The sequence below is a fragment of the Meriones unguiculatus genome, chromosome 5, assembly GCF_030254825.1.
Source record: "Meriones unguiculatus strain TT.TT164.6M chromosome 5, Bangor_MerUng_6.1, whole genome shotgun sequence".
In the NCBI taxonomy this organism is placed as follows: Eukaryota; Metazoa; Chordata; class Mammalia; order Rodentia; family Muridae; genus Meriones; species Meriones unguiculatus.
The window spans coordinates 85645799-85666476 of NC_083353.1; the positions used below are offsets into that span (position 1 = coordinate 85645799).

At 41.5% G+C, this 20678-nt stretch overlaps 1 protein-coding gene and 1 non-coding gene across 43 annotated transcripts in view; one reads left to right on the plus strand and one right to left on the minus strand.

Moving 5' to 3' along the window:
- The window catches only part of Magi1 (membrane associated guanylate kinase, WW and PDZ domain containing 1), a 603374-nt gene that overhangs the window by 191481 nt on the left and 391215 nt on the right, over positions 1–20678 (minus strand). The window lies entirely within an intron of this gene.
- Positions 8587–8708, plus strand: LOC132654415 (small nucleolar RNA SNORA44). Its single transcript, XR_009592067.1, has one exon. It is a non-coding gene; the product is annotated as a small nucleolar RNA SNORA44 (small nucleolar RNA).

A 20678-nucleotide genomic window follows, 5' to 3' on the forward strand; every position in this document is an offset into this window, starting at 1 on the left:
GAAAGGGGTATTTAAGGGACAAGAAAAAAAGCCAGTGTTCCAAGAGCAAGTTCACTGCCTACTGTGTTGGACAACCAACTGTCCGGGCACTGTTGTCTACATAAAAACGTCACAAACCTTCCAGGTGGTTAAGTGGCCACCTGAAAAATGTGGAGAAGGGACCAGGAGAAATGAGTTGCTATGGTCCTGGAAGCAGAAGTTCTGCTTAGTTTAAACTGCAGGTGTATGGTATTATGCACTGCTGTCTTAAACTAATCTTTATACCATTGTTGTCCAAAGTGGAAAACCAAAGGCCCATTGATGTCTGGATTCAAAGTTAGACCTGACCGAAAACAAAAGCCCACACCCTTCCCATCACTGAGATAGTTCATCATCACTGTCAACTTGACTGGATCTGAATGACCTAGGCACACCTCTGGGACTATCTTTAAAAGTTTATAGGGAGGTTTAACTGAGAAGGACAGGACAATCCAAACATAGATGAGCACCGTCCCAAAGGCCCTGAATTCCAGACTGATTAAAAAAGGGAAAAGGAGGAAGCCGGCGGAGGACCAGCACTCTGTCTTGTTTCCTGAATGCAGAAGCAAGGTAACCTGCTGCCTCACACTCTGCCTCATGACGGTCCAACTGCCCCTCCTCAAACCACGAGCCAGACAAATCTGCCTTTCCTAAAGTCATTCTTGTCAACATAAGAAAAGTAAATAATACAGGAGCAACCAGCTCATGGGAACACTGGATTTCTTCATGAGTTTGGTTAATCCCAAACTCTGACATAACCTTATTATGCTTCTTTCCAACTCACTGCTCCCATAAGCAGAGCCTTCTCAAGATTTTATATCTCGATTACAAATTTTTTCTTAATATTTTATTTTATGGGCTTTGCCTACATGTATGTCTGTGTAAGAATGTCGGATCCCCTGGAACTGGAGTTATACAGTTGTAAGGCTGCCAGGTAGGTGCTGGATGAGCAGCACCAGATGAGCAGCCAGTGTTCTTAATAGCTTTTAAGTTAAAAAAATAAAATAAAATAAATAAAAAAATCAGGAATGAAGACAGTGTTAGCCATTTTATTTCTATCATCAGTTATTTTCTTTTAGTAAAAGTGAGATCCAATACATCAATTTATTTTTTCTTAATGTTAGAGGCATATTTAAAATTCATTAGGAAAAAAAATTCACAACTACACAAACAAAATTCTAAGTAAAATGATAATATACCATGGTCAAGAAAGGATTCTCCCAATAATGTTACATAGGTTAATATATAATAATGGAACCCATCAGCATGGCTCTAATTCCAGCACTTGGGAGGCAGAAGCAGGCAGTTCTCTATGAGTTTGAGGTTAGTGTGGTCTACAGTGTAAGTTGCAGGACAGCCAGGGCTACATAGAGAAAAACCCTGTCTCAGAAAAACAGAAAAGAAGACCTCTCAACAAGGCTGGGGGGCGGGGCACAGTGGTAGACTACTTGCTGTATAAGGAAGGCTCGGAGTTCCAGCCCTTCCCACACACACACACACACCCACACCCACACACACACCCAAAAAAAAAAAAAAAAAAAAAAAGGAAAGAGGAGAAGCAAAAGAAGCTTGTCAATCTGATTATTGTACTTATAAGGAAATTTGGCCAACTATACCTAGCTTAGAAGTTACCCCACTGAAAGGGGGCTCACAAGAACCTGCACTAGCATCCATACCATACTGGTGAGAGCGATGGAGCAGAGACCTACACCAGCATTCAGACTTAGTAGTGAATGGAGTGCTTCCCCTGCAATTATAAACAAGAGATGTGTGTCTGTTTTCCCCTGTTCCACTCCGACACATGACACAAGAACTCCCAGGCCGCACAACAAAGAAGAAAAGGGGGAGGTGGACAAAAGACGAGGGAGATGGGAGATGGGAGATCAAGCTACTGTTTTTTTTCCCAGATGGCAGTTATCTGTGACAAAGGCTGGCATCCTACAGCAGTGTTCATGATTAAAACCTGGTGGGGAACTTCGCCACTCCCCATTTGCTTATGTGTTAACCCACAATTGTTTACCCTTACAGAGGGCAGAGAAGCCACCACCACACAGACTATACAACCCACAAGCTGAAAATATCCACCTGCTAAAGGACTTTGAAGAAAAAGGTTTCCAACCCCCGATCAATGTAGACAATCTGATTCAATCTGTAATATTACAGATCACAAGAGTGATGTCCAAAGACATATATTTCTATCCATTTACAATCTGTAGACAGAACTGAAATGATAAAGTTGCATTTATTGTAGCATCAAAAATATACAATATCGAAGACTAAATCTGACCACAGTGAAAGAAAAGAATGGAGTCTTGAGAGTTGTCCTTTGACCTCCACAAGCAGCCCCTGATACAAACATGCCTACACACACACACACACACACACACACACACACACTAAAACAAAGAAATTAAAAGGAAGAAACAATAAAGGAAGAAATAATGCCTTTAAAGGTTCACCCTTTTTGGAGGCAGGATATAGCTATATATGTCCATACAATGTTGAGGATGGAACCAAGAGCTCTGAACAGGCCAGGTAAATACTGTACTACTTAGCTAGACTCCTAGCCCCATAATGAATGCTTTTAAAGTGTAAATTCTCCCCAAATAAATCAATGTTTAGATACTCAATGCCATCCTAACCAAAATTCCAGCTTATCTTTGTAGCATTGGAAACAGTGGTTCCAGAATTCATGTAGAAATCTACTGCAGATTTTCTCCAATGACCATAATGAATCTAAAGATGGAGAAGAGGGTTTAGATTTAATTTCAAGACTTATCAACACTCAATAACCAAGACAGCGCTATCCTACTCTGGTAGAACAGACAATCCAAATATGCACTCGCTGATCACATACGGCTCATACTTAACAGAGGTACAAATACAACACAGTGAAGAAATGAAGTATTTTTAAGGAATAGTAGAAAAGTAACTAAACTTACACAGTAGAAGGAAACAAACAAAAGGCAAAACCAATAAGAACATAAAAAGTGTGGGAGAGCACACCATTAATCTCAGCAACTAGGGAGGCAGAGGAAGAGGCAGGCTCCTCTGCGAGTTCAAGGCTGCCCTGGACTACTACCTAGTGACTTCCAAGCCAGCCAGAGCCACATAGTGAGACTCTGTCTCCACATCCTGACCCAACCAAATAAATAACTAAAAATTAATAAAATGAAATGGATTGGAAAAATGAAAGTAAAATCCCAAACCTCAAAATTTATAACCGAAATGGGAGGAAACCCTTCTGCCTTTCAGCTCCATGAAATGTGATGCCAAAAGCATGATCACTATATGGAGAAAAAGGGGAAATTGGGATTGCAACAAAATCCAGACTTCTAACCTCGAAAAGACACTATAAAAGCATGAAAACACGAGACACAGCCTGAGAAATAATACTTGCAAACCAAATATTTGATAAAAGACTTTTATTGAGAATATGTAAAAAAATTCTAGAAATACGTTAAGAAAATAAAATACCCAACATAAAAGGAGCAAAACATTTCAATATACACTTCAAAAAAGATGCATGAAAAGGAAATGTGGACATGAAAAGACTCAATATCATCTGCTATCAATAATAAAATGGCACTATAGCGTTAAAAGGACTGGCCAAAGGGCTGCAGAGATTGTTCCGTGGTTAACTGTGCATACTGCTCTAGCAGTAGCCCTGAGTTCAATTCCTGGCAGCCACATTAGACAGTTCACATCTATGTAACTCCATCTACCAAAGATCCTCTGTAGGTACCAGCATTCACCCACACAGAACCACCCCCCCCTCAATGGCACCCATAATCTTAAGAATAATAATGAAGAAAAAAGATTGCCCCAGCCTACACTTGTTAAAAACGTGTGAAACCTGAGGTCTCCTACACGGCCAGGTGGGGACGGATAATGCAGCAGGCACTCTGGAGATGTTGGTATACTGTTTACATTTTTCAGATAAAGTCACATCCAGCCATTCCAGCCCTGGACACTAACAGAAGAGAAACAAAAGCTTGAATCCATATAAAGACTTGCAGCTGTTCACAACAGCCTCAAAATAGAAACAACAAACATGTCCCCCAGCAGAGATGTAGGTAAAGTATGGTATCTCCATATAAGAAGCATGATTCTACCTGGTATTTAAGCAGTGAACTATAGCAGCATGTTACAACATGAACGGACCTCAAAGAGTTAGCCAGTGAATAAAGCATAATTCTCTGTTATGCTTTGATTGAGGCCAGACTGGTTCCTTCACAAAGAGAATACATATTGCATGACTTCATTCAAGTAAAATTTCTAAGAAAAGCAACCTAATGCATAGCAACATAAAATGTTCATTAGGCCTGGAAAGATGGCTCAGCAGTTAAGAGACCTGACTGTTCTTTCAGAGACCAGAATTCAACTCTAAGCCCCCTTGATGGCTGGCAACCACCTGTAACTGTAGTTCCAAGGGATCTAACACCCTCTGAGAGCCTCTGAGGGCACTACACAAACAGTACACAGACATGCATGCAGTCAAAACACATAAAATAAAGGAGATTTTAAAAAGAAAGAAAACATATAACACTGTGTGGGGATAAAAAAAGTTATAGGATAGATAAAAGTGATTACACAAAGGTACAAACAAAACATGAATGTGGCTTTGTCCCCTGTGGCCTAGTCTACTTGTGTTGTTATGTTGCTTGGTTGAACTCCTGAGTACCAATCACCATCCTGCTTTAGCTTTCTGAGCAGCTAGGACTAAAAGCATATACAATGGCCCTAGGTTTCTGATCAGTCTTAATTATGGTGATGGCTTCAAATTTTTTCACACACTACATACGTGCAAGACATTGTATATCACAGCTCTCTCGATAAAGAGGACTTATTAAAGGTTTTTTTATGTAAATTACATTTTAACTGTTTTCTAATTGTCTGGTGCATTAACAAATATGGGCGTTTATACACTTGTATTTACAAAATACATGATCAACATTTTAACGTAAATTTTTCCACTTTCTGTCTCTTTCTACTATCTAATTCTCTGAGCAATCAGGCCACCATGTATTGGTAATCTCTTCAGCAGTTCTAACAGTGGGTTTCTAAGGATTCAGCTAAGGGCACTAATGCAATCAGCATGACATCAGTGTAACTAACGTATGTGACACACAAGCATGAAAAGCAGTGGTGATCCTATCATTCCCATGCAGATACTCCTAATAAATCGCTGTGCTCTCTTCTCTGGATGAAGGACTGCAGTTCTAAGAGACTGGGCTTGGTCCCACCTCTACCATTCCAGAAGTTTAGTGGGTCCTGCTGACTACTTGATTTTCACCCTTACCTGGCTTTCTCTGTGTCATCCTGCTGCCAGCAAAGAAAATTTTTGAGTGTTACATTTCTGCCCTGGAATTTAAATAATGATTTCCTCTAAGAGCCAATTTAGGACTCATACATTTCAGGAAGCCTCCTATTGACTCAACTCAGGTTGTAATAAGCCTGACTTTTCTGGGATCCTTTCAACATCCTTCTATGCTAAACACTACCACACTTATCACTTGCTGCCAAGTTATCCTTGGGGCATCTCTGTCCTCACCTGAAAAATGGTGGAGCCAATATCTATATTGAAGAGTTGTCATGGGGACTAGACATGATGTATGGTCAGCGGTGGGATGTACGCTGCAAGAACGCAAAGATTTGCTCAAGTTTTATAACTCAAGCATCAGAATAGTGCTGGCATTCAGTAAATGCTCAATAAATACCTATTAAATAAAGGAATGCATAAGAGGCCTTTGACATGCTGTGACACACACATAAGGAAGTTCAATCTACATACACAGTCAGTGCTCCTCAAGAACTGACTTCTTAGTCACCCTAGATGTTCTTTGTGTCACTTACAATCATAATTTCTATGTCAAGAACAGAGCCAGACCACGAGGAAACAAAGGATGTATGATTTCCAAAGATAAAAACAAAGGCAAAAAGCTTTCGTAATTTCAAGCAAGAGCAGTTGATACAATATATTAAAAACACACACACACACACACATACACACAGAGTTGATTCAAGGAATCTTTGATGAACTTAAGTCTTAGTTACCTTTTAATTGTTATGAAGAGACACCATGGCTGAAGCAATTTGTAGAAGAAAGTGTTTCCTGGGGCTTACAGTTTCAGAGGATGAGTTCATGACCCATCATCGTGGAGGGATTAGCAGAAGCCAAGCATGGCCTTACAGCAGTCAGTACCTGAGAGTTTACTTCTTCATCCACAACTGCCAGGTGGTGGTGGCACACACCTTTAATCCCAGCACTAGGGAGACACAGGCAGATGGACCTCTGAGACCAGCCTGGTCTACAGAGAAAGTTCCAGAACAGCCAGGGCTACACAGAGAAACTCAACAAAACAAAACAAAACTTGATCCACACACACAAGAGGCAAAGAAAAACACTGGGAATGGTGTGGGCTTATTAAACCTCAAAGCCTATCCCCAGTGACATTCCTCTAAAGGCCACGCCTCCTAATCTACCCAAACAGTTCTACCAACCAGAGACCAAGTACTTCAATATATGAGCTACAATCTATGAGGGTCATTCTCATTCAAACCAAGACAAATGAAATTTATATGAAGGAAAAATCAGTACCAGAACCATGATGAGACTCAAATATACTTCAATATATGAGCTACAATCTATGAGGGTCATTCTCATTCAAACCAAGACAAATGAAATTTATATGAAGGAAAAATCAGTACCAGAACCATGATGAGACTCAAATACACTCTAGGAAAAGAAAGGGAATTCTCATCTAGCTTTACTTAAACTATTGTATTTTACTTTTTAAGGATTTATATGTTGTTTTTTTGTTTGTTTGTTTGTTTGCGTGTTTCTTTTGCCTCCGTGTGAGTGCCTGATGCTCCCGGGGGTCAGAAGAGAGCACTGGCTCCCCTGAAACTGTAATTATAGAATGCAGTGAATAGCCATGCAAATGCTAGAACCAGGGTCCTCTGGAAGAGCAGTTAGTACTCCAAGCCATCTCTCCAGCCCCTAGAAATATTTTTAAAACACTATCCAAAAGTATTAAAATAATTACTAAATGTTTTTAGTACTCTAAAGTTGTGTGTCTCTCTCACTTTAATCCAATTTCCCACTTGCATAAAAGTTAAAACTACCTTAGAAATGTAGTATTTAAACTCTCTACCAAATTCAATAGTCTCTGCTTAAGCTCAATGCTGCCTGCCTGTTTCCTGTGCGAGAAAAGCTCCCTGCTTCTGCAGGTGAGCCCCAGGATGAAGTTGGCTTATGCTTAAGGCGAGGCACTGTAGATGAGGTCCCTCAGCTCGGTGTGGTTCTGAGGTGGGGAGATTTATACTTCCCAGCTCAGTCTCCCTCCTGGCACATTCCCCTTTGTGAGCGAACAATGTATCACACCTGTCTCAGGGTATCTGTCTCAATCGCACACATGCACACACTTGGCTTGTGTCCTGTGAATGAATAAATATCGTGACAACGTGACTCTCCTAAGAAGGCAACACCTTGGCTCTCGACCCAGCAACCCTTCAATCCAGCTGAGGGAGGGTTCAGCCTGTAGTCAGGAGCCTGAGATCTTACAAATCACGAGCCATGTCCTCAGTCCACCAAGACCAAAGCGACTCTGGCGTCAGGGTGTGCATCATCCCATTCGCTTTCTTCAAGTAATCATCTTATGTTGCTTCCTAAAAATTCAGTTTTACCCTGAGATGAAGTAGCACCATTTCTGCCAGCAATCACATGCAGAAACATGGTTCTGTTTTGTTTCTGGACATACTGTATTTGATAAAATTAGAAGGCAGTTATCACACCAGCATTCTCACAGGAGGAGGAGGAGGGGATTTTCAACCAGCTCTAAGATGCAGGATAAAGAAGACATAAGGAAACCTATTTTGCAGGTTCCAAATCCCACTTGCAACACTGATCCAGCACCAGAAATGGAAGAGCTGGATGCCAAGTGCTAGTGAGCATAATTCATCCTGTATGAAAACTTGGTCACAAGGGACAATGAAGTCTCCCTGGTCTCTCAATAAGAACAGATGTCCCTGGAAGCTCTCTCAAATCTGCTGCATTCTAGGAGACCATGAAACAGGAGACACACTTGGCACTGAACCTCCCATGGCAAAAAAATGTTACTGGACAACTGGATTAACGTAAAGAGCCAGAAAATGAACAGTCTTGAAGTGCTTCCCAGCCCCACTACTGTGTGACTCCTGTAGTCAGAGTACTAGATTCTATGAAGTCAGCATAGGTATTTTCCAAATGAGGTAACAGATGCTTAACAAAACCCAGTACCACCATGGCAGCAAGGTCAGGAAGACGCCGGGTGGGACTCACCAGGAAGCAGCATTGCCGTTGAGCCCCAGACAGACACACATGTGTACCCTGTACAGCTGCCCTCTGCGGTGAGTGGGAGAGGACTTGCTACCTGCTAGCAGACACCATTTCAGCAAACGCGCTTCTCGACTGCACAGAGGATCTGACAGCCAACACATTCAGTTCTAGACCCTCACCCAATTACAAGCAGATGAGAAAGGTGAGTGGAGAGTGATTTGTAATGACCTCGCTAAGAAAGAAAACGACAGCATGTTTCCAAGGGCTTTGGCTGGTTTATGGTCATGGGCTCTCCAGCTACAAGAGGAGACACTGACAACTCGGGTCAGCACAGTAGTACCTGTGGTTGCTACTTATCATTCTTAGAGACAGGAAGGAAGGACAGAAACAGCCTAGACATACAGTCTATCAACTGATAGACAGATAATGAAAATGTGGTACACTTAGACGATGGAGTAATATTCAACTTAGGAAAAATGAAATTTGCAGGTTAATGGACTGAACTGGAAACCACCATCTTGAGTGAGAAAACTCAGACGCCAGCTTTTAAGCTTTAGATATGTGTGTTTCGTTTGGAATGCCGATACAGGTTAGGAAGCTACAAAGGACCATGGATGAGTAGGGAATCTTTCAAGCAAGGGGAAATAGAATACAATGGTAGAAAGAAGAAAAAGAGAAAAATGGAATCGATGTGATTAAGTGGGGTGGGGGATAGGAGGAAAAGGTACAGAAGGGAATATGAGAAGCAATAACTAACACTAAATTCTCTTTGAAAAAGCTACAGGGAAACATATTACAATATAGATAGATAGATAGATAGATAGATAGATAGAGATATAGATAGATATAGATATAGATATATGTAGATATATAGTAATATGTATCTTTTAAAGAAAAAGAGGCCATGAATTTGAGAACAGGGATGTGGGTGAATGGAAACACTGAGGGAAGGAAAATGAGGCAATATTTTTATTAATAATTTAACAAATAGCCTTTAATTCCACCATTCGGGAGGCAGGGGCAGGCAGATCTCTGTGAGTTTGAGGCCAGCCAGGTCTACAAAGTGAGTCCAGGGCAGCTGAGGATATACAGAGAAGCCCTGTCTCAAAAAACAAACAAACAAACAAACAAAAAACCAAAAACAAACAAAAAAACCACAAAAAAAAAAAGTAAGAAAAGCAAAGAAAAAAAATGATGAAGAGCCAGGCGTGGAGGTGTACACTTCTAATTCCACAACTCTGGAAGGCAGAGGAGGATCTCCGTGAGTTCAAGGCCAGTCCGGTCTACAAGGTAAGTCCAGAACAGCCAAGGCTACACAGAGTAAACCACGTCTTAGAAAACAAAACAAAACAAACAAACAAAAAAAGAACAACAAAAGCCATACTGAAAAGCTGGCTGGCCTTCACAGTCCTGGAAGGTGCTAGGCACACTGTTTCCTTGTAATGATCTACCACTTTTGAAGAAAAGTAATCATCACTCTCAACCCAGCTGTGGGAGATACAATAACCTATATGTCAAGATAAGTCCAATGGTGGCACACAGATTACCAAGATAACCAACCACTTTCTTACTGGATTTAAGGTCCACTCCACAAACCCAGCACTGTTACCGAGGCCAAGAACCTGAAGCAAGATAGGTCACAAGGCCTATATTACTATTCTGCTAAGCCTACAATTACTATTCTGTTAAAGGGACATAGCGTTAAAACACCTCCCAATGGCATATTGCTATATCCAAAGATCGGTGTATCTCTCAGTCCCCACCTAAGATTCTTCTTACATAAGAAAGCAGTAACACAGAGACTGCAACTGGTTAACACGCAGAGAATAAGAAACTTCAGAGAGCTCAGCCCAAATGGGACATTTATATCACACCTTTCTCCTGAAGGATCAGAGATCTTAGTGAAGGGGGCAGAAACATAAGGCTCAGAGGTGACAGATTATTACAAAGAAATCATAGTTTTTGCTTTTTGTTTGGTTGTGGGTTTTTTTTGTTGTTGTTCGGTTTTGTTTGTATATAACAGGGCAAATGCACATAAGAACTCACGGCAACTGTGACAGCATGCACAAAACCTGTGCACTCACAGGCCAAACAAAACTCCAACATGTGGGGGACACACCCACGCCTCTACTGAGGAGCTACTGGTATTGGATAGCTACTGGGTAAGGCAGAGCCAATTTTCTTTAATGGCTCTGACGCATGGGCCACACTCCATGGTAGGAACCACACCCGGAAGGAGTTGGCCACCACAAAACTGACTTGATGCATTTAAAACGAGACAGAGACAGAGAGAGAACACAGAGTTGGGGAGGTAGTGAGGTGGAGGCAGATCTAGGAGCATCTGAGAAAGGAGATGACTACAATCAAAATGATGAAATTTTGATTGGATGAAATTTGAGTGGATGAAATTCTCAAGAAATAAAATACTAGGTTTTATTTTTATTTTTATTTTGGTTAAAAAGAAGGATAGATGTGGCTTAGGATCAAAGTATTTGGAAGGCCATGAATATCATTCCCAGCAGTGTAAAAAGAAAAAAAAAAGGCTAATGAAACTTGATGAAGTCGCATATTCTTTCCTTATTCATTAACATATTTTTTATTATAAAACTATAATGATCACATATGTTCTAGTGACTGTCAACCAGAAGTGGTGGCACAAGCCTGTAACCCCTGCACTCAGGAGGCAGACACAGGATCTCTATGAGTTTGAAGCTAGCCTGCCCTACACAGAGCATTCCAAAGCTCCCTCAATGCAAAACCTTTTACTCGTTTATGTCAAGACTAAGTGTGAATCTAATGTTGGGTAGATTCTTCCAAAATGAAATTCCCCCAAACAAGGAGAAAAGTACCTAGAATGCAGCAAAAGTCTATATCACTGAGCAACTGGTAAATTATTCTCAGAAATGCCTTCCAGAATGGATTCTAGACCTAATTTAGGATTCAACCATACAAAGCATTTACATCCTTTCCCCCTGAAATTAGCATTTTATCCCTGGTTTGATGGTAACATTCTCTCAGGTTCTCTCTGTGCCTCAAGCATCAGTTAACAGTACCAGAAGTAAGTGACTCAATGGAAAACACCAGAGCTGCTTTCTGAAGTTCAACTTTGGTGGACTAAAAAGAGCTCCTTATGAACTAGGTCTCCATACCACAAGTCAAGTTTCTTAAGTAAGTCAAACAGAGTGTAGAATGACTACAACTTTACTAATGCTGCAGTTTACCTAGAAAGAGATCTTTCTACCAAAGAGCAAATAACAAAGTGAACTAAGACCATCCTGCAGGGAAGGTATAATCATGCACCTCAGAATCCTAGAGAGACAGTGGCCCCTAAAGCATCACTAAGGTTCTTTCCACCTTTTTGTCTTACAAAGCATACGTAGATTTCTAAATATAAATGTGTACATTTCAATGCTGCCTAGATAGCTACTACATACTTATGCTTTACAATCTGTTCCAGCACAGTCAATGAGAACTATTCCTCCTTTAGCGTAAAGGGCAAAATCATGTCATCCTTTCTTCTACACAGCCCATCAAACTACCTTGAGATCAGACCCAAACCAGCTTCCTTCTTCCACAACTGACAGCTGTATGAACCTGCACCCTGGACTTCATCGCCTTCATTGCCCTTCTACAGTCTGCCAATCAGAGCCTCCTGAGTTGTCTGTCCTCAGCGTCCTGCCCAGAATGATGGCTAGAGGACTGTGTATGATCGTTAAAGCTTACAGAGCTGCACATCAGCAATCTGGAATTTTCCTGCATAGCATCAACGTTTTCAGAAAAGTGAACTGGATTACGGGAGATCTGTACTCAAAATCCTGAGTTAAATAAACTGAAGTTGCTGGCTGTGGCGGCACACCCAGAAATCCCGAGGCAAAGGTACTTGGATCTCTGAGTTCAAGGCCAGCCGGATCTACAGAGAGTTTCAGGACAGCCAGGACTATTTAGATAAACCCAACCAAAACAAACAAACAAACAAACAAAAAACAAAAACCACAAGTGAAAACAAACAAACAACTCTGAAGTCTGATTAGACTCCCTATGACCTCTTCAACTTCATCTTTTCCTTCTCCTTGCTCCACTCTGGCCAACTCCACCCTCCCTTGATCATCAAACAAGCCAGGCATGCTTCTGCCTTTTAGACATTGTACTGATTGTTCACTCAACTGCGAACAACTCACCACCACTCCGAGGCGCCAAAGGAAGGAAGACCAACTTGCTCCAACTCACCTGGGTCACCTTCCCGGCTGAAAACTGCTACACATCTCCAAACTACATACACCCTCAATCCCTTACCTTGTTGCACTCTGCCTTTTCCTTCCACCTTTTTAAAAGTCAATTTAAAACTCACAAGAACAACAGCCTTTCTCTCATTCATCATTTTGCTGAGAATGTAAGAAAGCACCTGGAAGATGGCAGTTGTTCAGGAAGTAGTTACTGAATGAACGAAGGTGCACCATGAGTACCCCAGGACACAAACACTGCCTTCACCCCTGTGGAGTCAACATTACAGCGATGATTGCTAAATAAATGGTTTGGCCTCTGTAACTTCCACGTTCTCTGTAGGCTGGCTATTTGTTGCAGTCGAGTGTCTTAAAACTATACAGCTATACAACAGGCCCTACTAGACTACCTGCTCCCGAAATCAAGTTTAGCAGGAATTAGTTTAGCTTTTCTACTGCTGCACCTCTCACCCTTAAAGGGGCACCCCACACAATTACATACTCAGTAACAGAGCACACTCTCTGTGGACAAAGAATAAAGGTCTTGTCTAGACCATTTATGAACCTACATGGCAGATTAGGGGGTATGAAGAAGAAACAGCAGACATATAGAAGAGGCTCAGGCCTGGGTTCGTTCTTCTCTTCCTAATGGCCAGGCCCAAGTATCACAGCGGGGAACAACACACAGAACCCTCCCTCAGTGTTCCTGGGAACTGAGCAGCGTGGGTGTCTGTAAGCACACCACAAAAGCACTTACTGCAGGTGAGAGCCCTTGGAACTGCTATTAGGCACATAACATCAAAGACAGGCTCTGGAAGTTGATGGAGGAGAGTGCCAGGGCATTCTGAGCATGAAATCCAGGTCAAACACAACTTCTGCAGAGAACAAGCTTTTCCAAGGATATTGTTGGGATTTCCCTTTGCATTGTGACCTCATTACCTCATTTCTCCCACTTGAACCTCATACCATGGCCACCTTGAGCACAGACATCCAGGGCAAACACTTAGTTATCACGTGTCCCAGGCCTCTGTTGAGTATGTTTTCAATACTTAATAATTTGCTTCGAGGATGCAAAGTTTTTCCAAAGAAGAACATATTTCAACCAGCAAATGAATACCGGCATAGGATATGGCTTTGACTTCTTGAATTTTTGAAATTGTGAGTGCCACTGTCACACTAGTATTATACCTCTTTCTTACAGAGATACAATATGGACCGGTATACAATTTTAAAACACAAAGATAACATCGAAAACAATTCGAGAGGCTAAAGCAATGGCTCAGTGGTTAAGAGTGTGTACCACTCTTGAAGAAGACTTGGGTGGGGTCCCAGCACCCATGTTCACAACTGACTGTAACTCCAACTCCGCACTCACATGAACATATACATATATACCATACACAGAGTTAAAAATAATCTTTAAAAATGAAGGAGCTTTTCAGGCTGAAAAGCAAGTGAAACTGAACAACTAGTTTATTCTAACTCAACGTATTCAAACTACTGTAATGTCAAATCCGTCTACGAACTAAGATCAGTGAGGTGTTTTCCCTCCATCCATTCACACTGAGTCTCTTCAATGTACACAGTATCTTAACCTGTCACCAGATCTCAGTTTAGATGTTTTATATCTGAAAGGCCCCAACAGTTACATGTGGCTCAGGAACTACTGACCCTGGACAGTGTTGGTGAGTGCAGATGTTAAGTACTTTCTTTTTCTGAATTTGATTGCTATTCTCTGAATCATGCTTTTAACTATCTCAGAAGGGAGTTTGAAATTTCTCCTAATTTAGGACAGCATTAGTCTCAGCTCCCAGATATTTCTTGGGATGCAGTTACTCTATGAAGTAATATGACAGTGGGAATGGGCTGCTACGCATAATAGAATTGTGTTGCAAATAATATTTGTGTGTTCCTAACCTCTAAGAGAAATTGCTTCATTAAGCTTCCTTTTAACAGTAGTATTTCTTGCTAATGACGCACTAATGTATGTTAACAGTAATGTTTTCAAACAGTTAGATGAACAACAGAACAAAAAGTTAACTACCAACACAGGCCAGAGGAAGCAAGCAGAATTCAAGAACCATCTTGCAACAGCATGCCTGGGGCTGCTCTCCATGTTCTAGCAAGACAAGGTTTCTCTAGAACCCAGCTCCTGAAGGATGTTCTCAGCCAGATTTTAAGGAGAGGAACTGAAGATACATTCAGAATGGAGAGTCTCTTCTCCTATGGACTACACAGAAAGGTCTCTCCAGCTCCTTGAAGGTGAGATTACAGCTTCTTCCGGCTTCTGAAAGTGGATCACCAGAGCATGGAAAGGCAGTTCAATCTGGAGATCTTTCCATAGCAAAAGTGGTGTAAAGCTCACAGAACATAATAATTAACACATCCCCGAATTCCTTGACATTCCCTATCCCACCCTCCCTCCCTTGTCCACTGGCCTCAAAAGCCACTTTTCGAAAGCAAGCAAGTTGGCTTATAGTTAACTTTCTCCCTCCCTATGGAAGGTTGGTTAGAAGCATTGCCCGGCCTACAGAATGAGCTATCATGACCTAGTTCTGACTTACAGCTGACTCAGCTGAGACCAGCTGAAACAATGCTTTTCAGGAGGCCAACACTGGAATTGGTGAGGCTCTGACAGGACCCTGCCAAAGTCAGCGATTTCTTAAAAATGAGGTCAGGTTGTAGGAACCCTGATGGCCTAGCTACTGCTGCTGCTGCAAGAAAGCTAAACCACACGCAGTCTACCTACCCTCCCTCCCGCTAAAACCAACCAAGAAACAAAGGGCCCCAACCTAGAAGATCTAGTCAAGAATCTCAGCTGTTGAGGACAGCTAAGAAGTCATCAGCTCGTCCACAATTACATTACTGCCAGATACTCTAATCCAAGCACAGAGAAGCCCACAAGTGAGTTGCAGCTATGGTTTTGTCCTTTAGAAAAAGCATTAAGTAGAGAGCAGTATGCAAACACATCACATCCTCAAATCTGGTCAGACTCCCTAAAATTAAATTTGAATTTGTTGTCTAAAAAGGTATCAATGACTACAGCACTAAAATAAATGGAGATGTAAAAAATACCCAAGACTTACTTTGGTGCCTAAAAGCCACACGTGTGACGGTCCTACTGCATAAGCTTCGGCAGTAGCACTCTATGCTCTTCACGTATTACCCATTCCAACGATTCACTTCCGCCTTTTGCGTACCAGTTATGCGCCAGCCCCTGGGGCTGCGGTGCTAAGCAAAACCCAACAAAGATTTCCCTTTAGGCACCTCACAGATCTGTTACAGAAAAGTTCACAGAAATCAGTAATACTCCCTGACTTGCTCAGTAGATATACATTTTGCTTGAGGGTCTACGCACGACACGCCAGTTGACCTCAGCTGGCAATTAGGCACTAAGACTACTGCACAAATGAAGGAACAAATTCACGGAGGTGAAATGGTGGCCTAAGACTATCTCTACAGCCAGAGACAGTGTAAGCCCAGATGTGTCCAGCTCCTAGCAAAAACTTAAACAAGGGAGTAATGAAGGAAGGGAAGGAGGGGGGAAGGGAAGGAGGGAGGGAGGGAGGGAGCATGGGAGGAAGGGAGGGAGAGAGAGAAAGGAGAGAAAGAAATTAAAGGAAGGAAGGAAGGAAGGAAGGAAGGAAGGAAGGAAGGAAGGAAGGAAGAAAGAAAGAAAGAAAGAAAGAAAGAAAGAAGCAGGAAGTGGGAAATCCATCTTGATATTTTATTGTTCTTTGTGTGTATGTATGACTGGGTGAATGTGCATATAGGTGTCCATGGAGGCTAGACAAAGGTACTGGATACCCTGAGGGCTGGAGTTATGGGCTGTTGTGAACTGTGTGACATGGGTGCTGGGAACCAAATTGAGGTCCTCTGAAAGAGCAACATGCCCTCATAACCACTGAGCCATTGCTCCAGCCTCTATCTTGATATTTTAAAAATCAGACAAACTAATGAGTAGGAGTGACTGACAGTTTGTGTATTCCCTTAAAATTCTTGATTGTAAACAACACAATGTTTTTTAAATGGATACAGAATTTATACACACAGTTCACCAAACAAGATATACAGGTGGCAAGCAAGCACACGTGGGCATGTTTAGCATCTATGATTGTCAGAAACAGGACCAATTACTACCGCAGTATTAAAAAGGCTAAGAAAAAGAACTGGGGTGTAGCTTACACTCTATTTTATTATGCAAAAAAAAAGCTGAATGCACATGGTTCAAAATGTAAAGATACTCGCTGCCAAGCACAACAACCTGAGTTCACCCCCAGAACCCACAGAGTGGAAGGAGAGAATGTGATCCTGCACACTGTCCTCTGTCCTCCATACTGTACTGTGAAGCTGTGTGTGTGCACATCCACAGACACACACACTAAATAAACACTAAGAGCCATCTACACACACACACACACACACACACACACACACACACACACTCACAAACACCTATAAACATTTTTTAAAAGACTAAGAAAATATTTAATTTGACAGTATAGCTTGAGGCTCTTTTATTTGAAATACTTGAGACAAGACCGTTTCAGAGTTCCCACCCCTTTGAAGTATTTGTACAACCTTTACCTAGTACAAATTTCTCATCTGAAAACACAAACTCTGAAAGACAATGCAGTTAAAAAATTTTTAAGAGTGGCTATGACACTAAAAACCCATTGGAGCCCAGCATTGCTATTACTGACAAGGAGTCTCAACCTGTATCACGTGCTAGAGAAATGCCAGGCATGGTGGTGTACGCCTTTAATACGTAGGAGGGAGAGACAGGCGGGTTTCTATGAGATCACCTAGGGCTACAGGAGAGCCTGTGTCAAAAACAAGCAAAAATGACAAAACCAAGTGCTAGGGAAGACATAAAGCAACTGAGCATCTTCCACTGCCTACCACAGTGAGGATGCACCATGGCCAACCACTGTAGAAGAGGGTAACTTTCTCGTAGCATTAACCATGGACTTAGCATGTGACCCAGAAATCTCACCCCTATGTATTTACCCACACAAAGTGAAAACCCGATTTGACAAAAATCTCTTGAGTACTCATGTGGTTCTTTGCCCAGGAATGCTAAGTCTAGTCTCTTGCTTTCTGCGGCACCTCCTTAATGACATTATTCATAATCTCCTGCTTGAAAGCAATTCAATAGTCCTTCAAGAGGTAAACAGATAAGTGTACAGTGGCACATTCATAAGGTGGAACAATATACAGCAATACAAAAGAACTAATAATACAAGCAACAACAGGGATGTAACTTAAACTCTACTTATTATGCAAAAAAGCTGAATTCATATGCTGAATACTAAATTATTCCATTTATACGGCATTTGAGATAAGCCAAAAATGCTAGTAACAAAAACCAGATATGGATGCCTGGGGATGGAAGGATATTGACTACAAAGAGACGGGGAGGAAAGAATTCTTAGAGAGATTTCAATGTTCTCCCTGAATGAACTGACAGGTCCAAGACTACACTGCCAAAACTCAGTGCTACATCCCTAATTGGAAGTAAATTTCAAGTGAATTAAACTCACTTCACAAAAATTAAAGTTTTTAAGAAACAAACAAAAAAACCCTAACAATTCTCAGAAGCCGGTGTACACGCACACACATACACACACTCACATATGCACACATGAACACACGCACACTTAAAATTCACCTAGAGTAAAGCCATCTCGAACTAACATAAGTTTTCTTAATGACAAAATGTTGAAACATACATATTTTCAAACTGGCAAGAAACATAACAGACTTTTTTTTTTAACACCCTCTTGCTGGTTGGCAAGCACAACAGTTCACTCCAACACCTTCATTCTGCATTCTGGAAAATGCAAACACAACACAGAGAGAGAGGCGTCTGGGGTAAGAGACACAGGTTTTCCATAGAGCTTGTAAATCACAAAAGCTGCCTTAGAGAAAGTGTCTTTATAGAAAACAACAACAACAAAACTGCAGCCTCCCCAAGTTTACTGACCATGAATAAAGTCAAACCTCAAGTACAGTATGACTGTGTCCACTGCGTTGGAGTCCCATCCCTAATCTGTTGCTGGGAGCTTCTCTGCTATGAGGTCAGGATCTTTGAGATCATTACACATGCCAAAATAAGATACCACTGTGCTCAGCGCCTTGCTACTTTCACACTGTCTGCAGAAAATAAACCATGCCTACCTCACATCTTTGCATCACACATAACAAGAAATCTCAGGAGAAACAACTAGCATCTACAGCACATGGCAAGCCCAGCTCTCCTTGAGGGTTGAGTGAGGAATGTATCCAGAATTCTCTTCTCTGGACATATGCGGGTCTTCCTGGGCTCCAGAGCTATTCTCTTCTTTCCTGAACAGTTCCAGAACTCTGGCTCATCTGCCTACCAAAGACTCACTGAAAACCCCTATTACAAGCAATTCAAAGCATGAAATGAAAATTGATGCTTTCAGCTCATGTAATGATGAAAATGGGAAACTGCCAGAAACTCCATGTTCCTTAATTTTCCATGTCACATTTCAAGAATACAGATAGCAGCGTGTCATGGGAGATAAGAGAATGGACTAAGGGTGAAACATTCTTTCCTAAATTTGACCCCATTAAAGCGGAGCATCTGCAATAAAAGCAAGTCTGGTAAGGATGTATTAACAACAAGATGGGGAAAAAATATAATCTTCAAAATCAGCACCCGCCAGGGCCAAGATGGTGAGCTACTCTAAGAATGGAAAGTGCACTTTAAAACAAAGCATCTTATGTCCTTCAGAGCGGATCGGATCATACAGGTGAGATGGACACCCCAAGGCCTATCTCTAAAAATGATGAGAGGGGACAAAAACACTCACAATCCTTCTATAATCCTTCTATAATATTAAGCTTTATAGTCTTAGGAACCGAGAAAGGATAGGAGTAATGTATTTTATCTCTTCTTCCATTAAAACAAAAGTTCTTTAAGAGCAAGAACTGTTAAGCCCTGAACTGCAGGAGCAGGGCAAACTGCCTGGGATAATATATAATGTGTTAGACAACTTTTTGTTGAACAAATCAATGAAAATTTTTAGAAGGGAGATGTTTTCCTTCACTCAACTATCATGTTCTGTAACTACATGATAAATATTAGTACATTGAATTGATTGCATGATAGATCCTACAATCACACAAAAATGTATGAGACAATGTACTTAACCTTAGAATAATATTCTAGGTCGAGAAATAAGTATTTGCTTGCAGAGGCAACCATCTAAACATTAGTGAGTTTCCCATGATTCTACATGAAGAGGTTTGAGCAGGCATGGACCAGATTACATACTGTATCATATTAAGGAGGTTTAGGTATGAAACTTAGCAGAAGGCTCATGTGTTGAATGGTTCCTGTGCAACACAATGTTCTGAGTAGATCTTTGGGATATTTCAGTCAGTGGATTAATAAGCCATTTTTGGGAGGTGAGGAAAACAAGGAGGTAGAAGCTGGCTGCAGTAGGTCACTGGGGGCATGCCTTTGAAAGATTTCGTTTGCCCTTTCCCGGCAGGCACGAGGGCAGCTACTTTCCCTATCATGCCCTTCCACCTCATGATCACCACTACTTTCCAGTCATCCTGGACTGCAACCTCTAGGCTCACAGCAAGAGGAAACCACCTGTGTGTTGCTTTAGTGAGTTCGTCACAGCCATGAGAAACTGACACGCATACCACACACAGGGATGGCTTCCTACAGGGTGTGAAGCTGAGATCTGAATCACCAAGATTAAAAGTGGCAGAGACAGATTCTTTTCTGTAGCAGACAGATAGAATGAAGAAAAACAATGAGGGACTTCTGGGGTTTTATGCAGTAACGAAGCCAAAACCCCAACTCTTCAACACTCGCTCAGGGTAACCTCAGGCTCAAACACTTCCTACTCTGCTGGGCATCTCCTCTTAAATGTCCCTTGTGACCTTTTCATTTCCCTGGTCACGCTTCCTAGAACTAATATGTCATTTCCAACTTCTCCTTTCCCTTGTATTCCTCATTCCATTACTCCTTAAGTCCTTCAAATGCTCTCTCCTGAATAATTGGGATCAGAGCTTTATTTTAGCCATAGCTTTCTTGTAAATGCATTAACTTCAAACTTAAATCACAGGTTAACAAA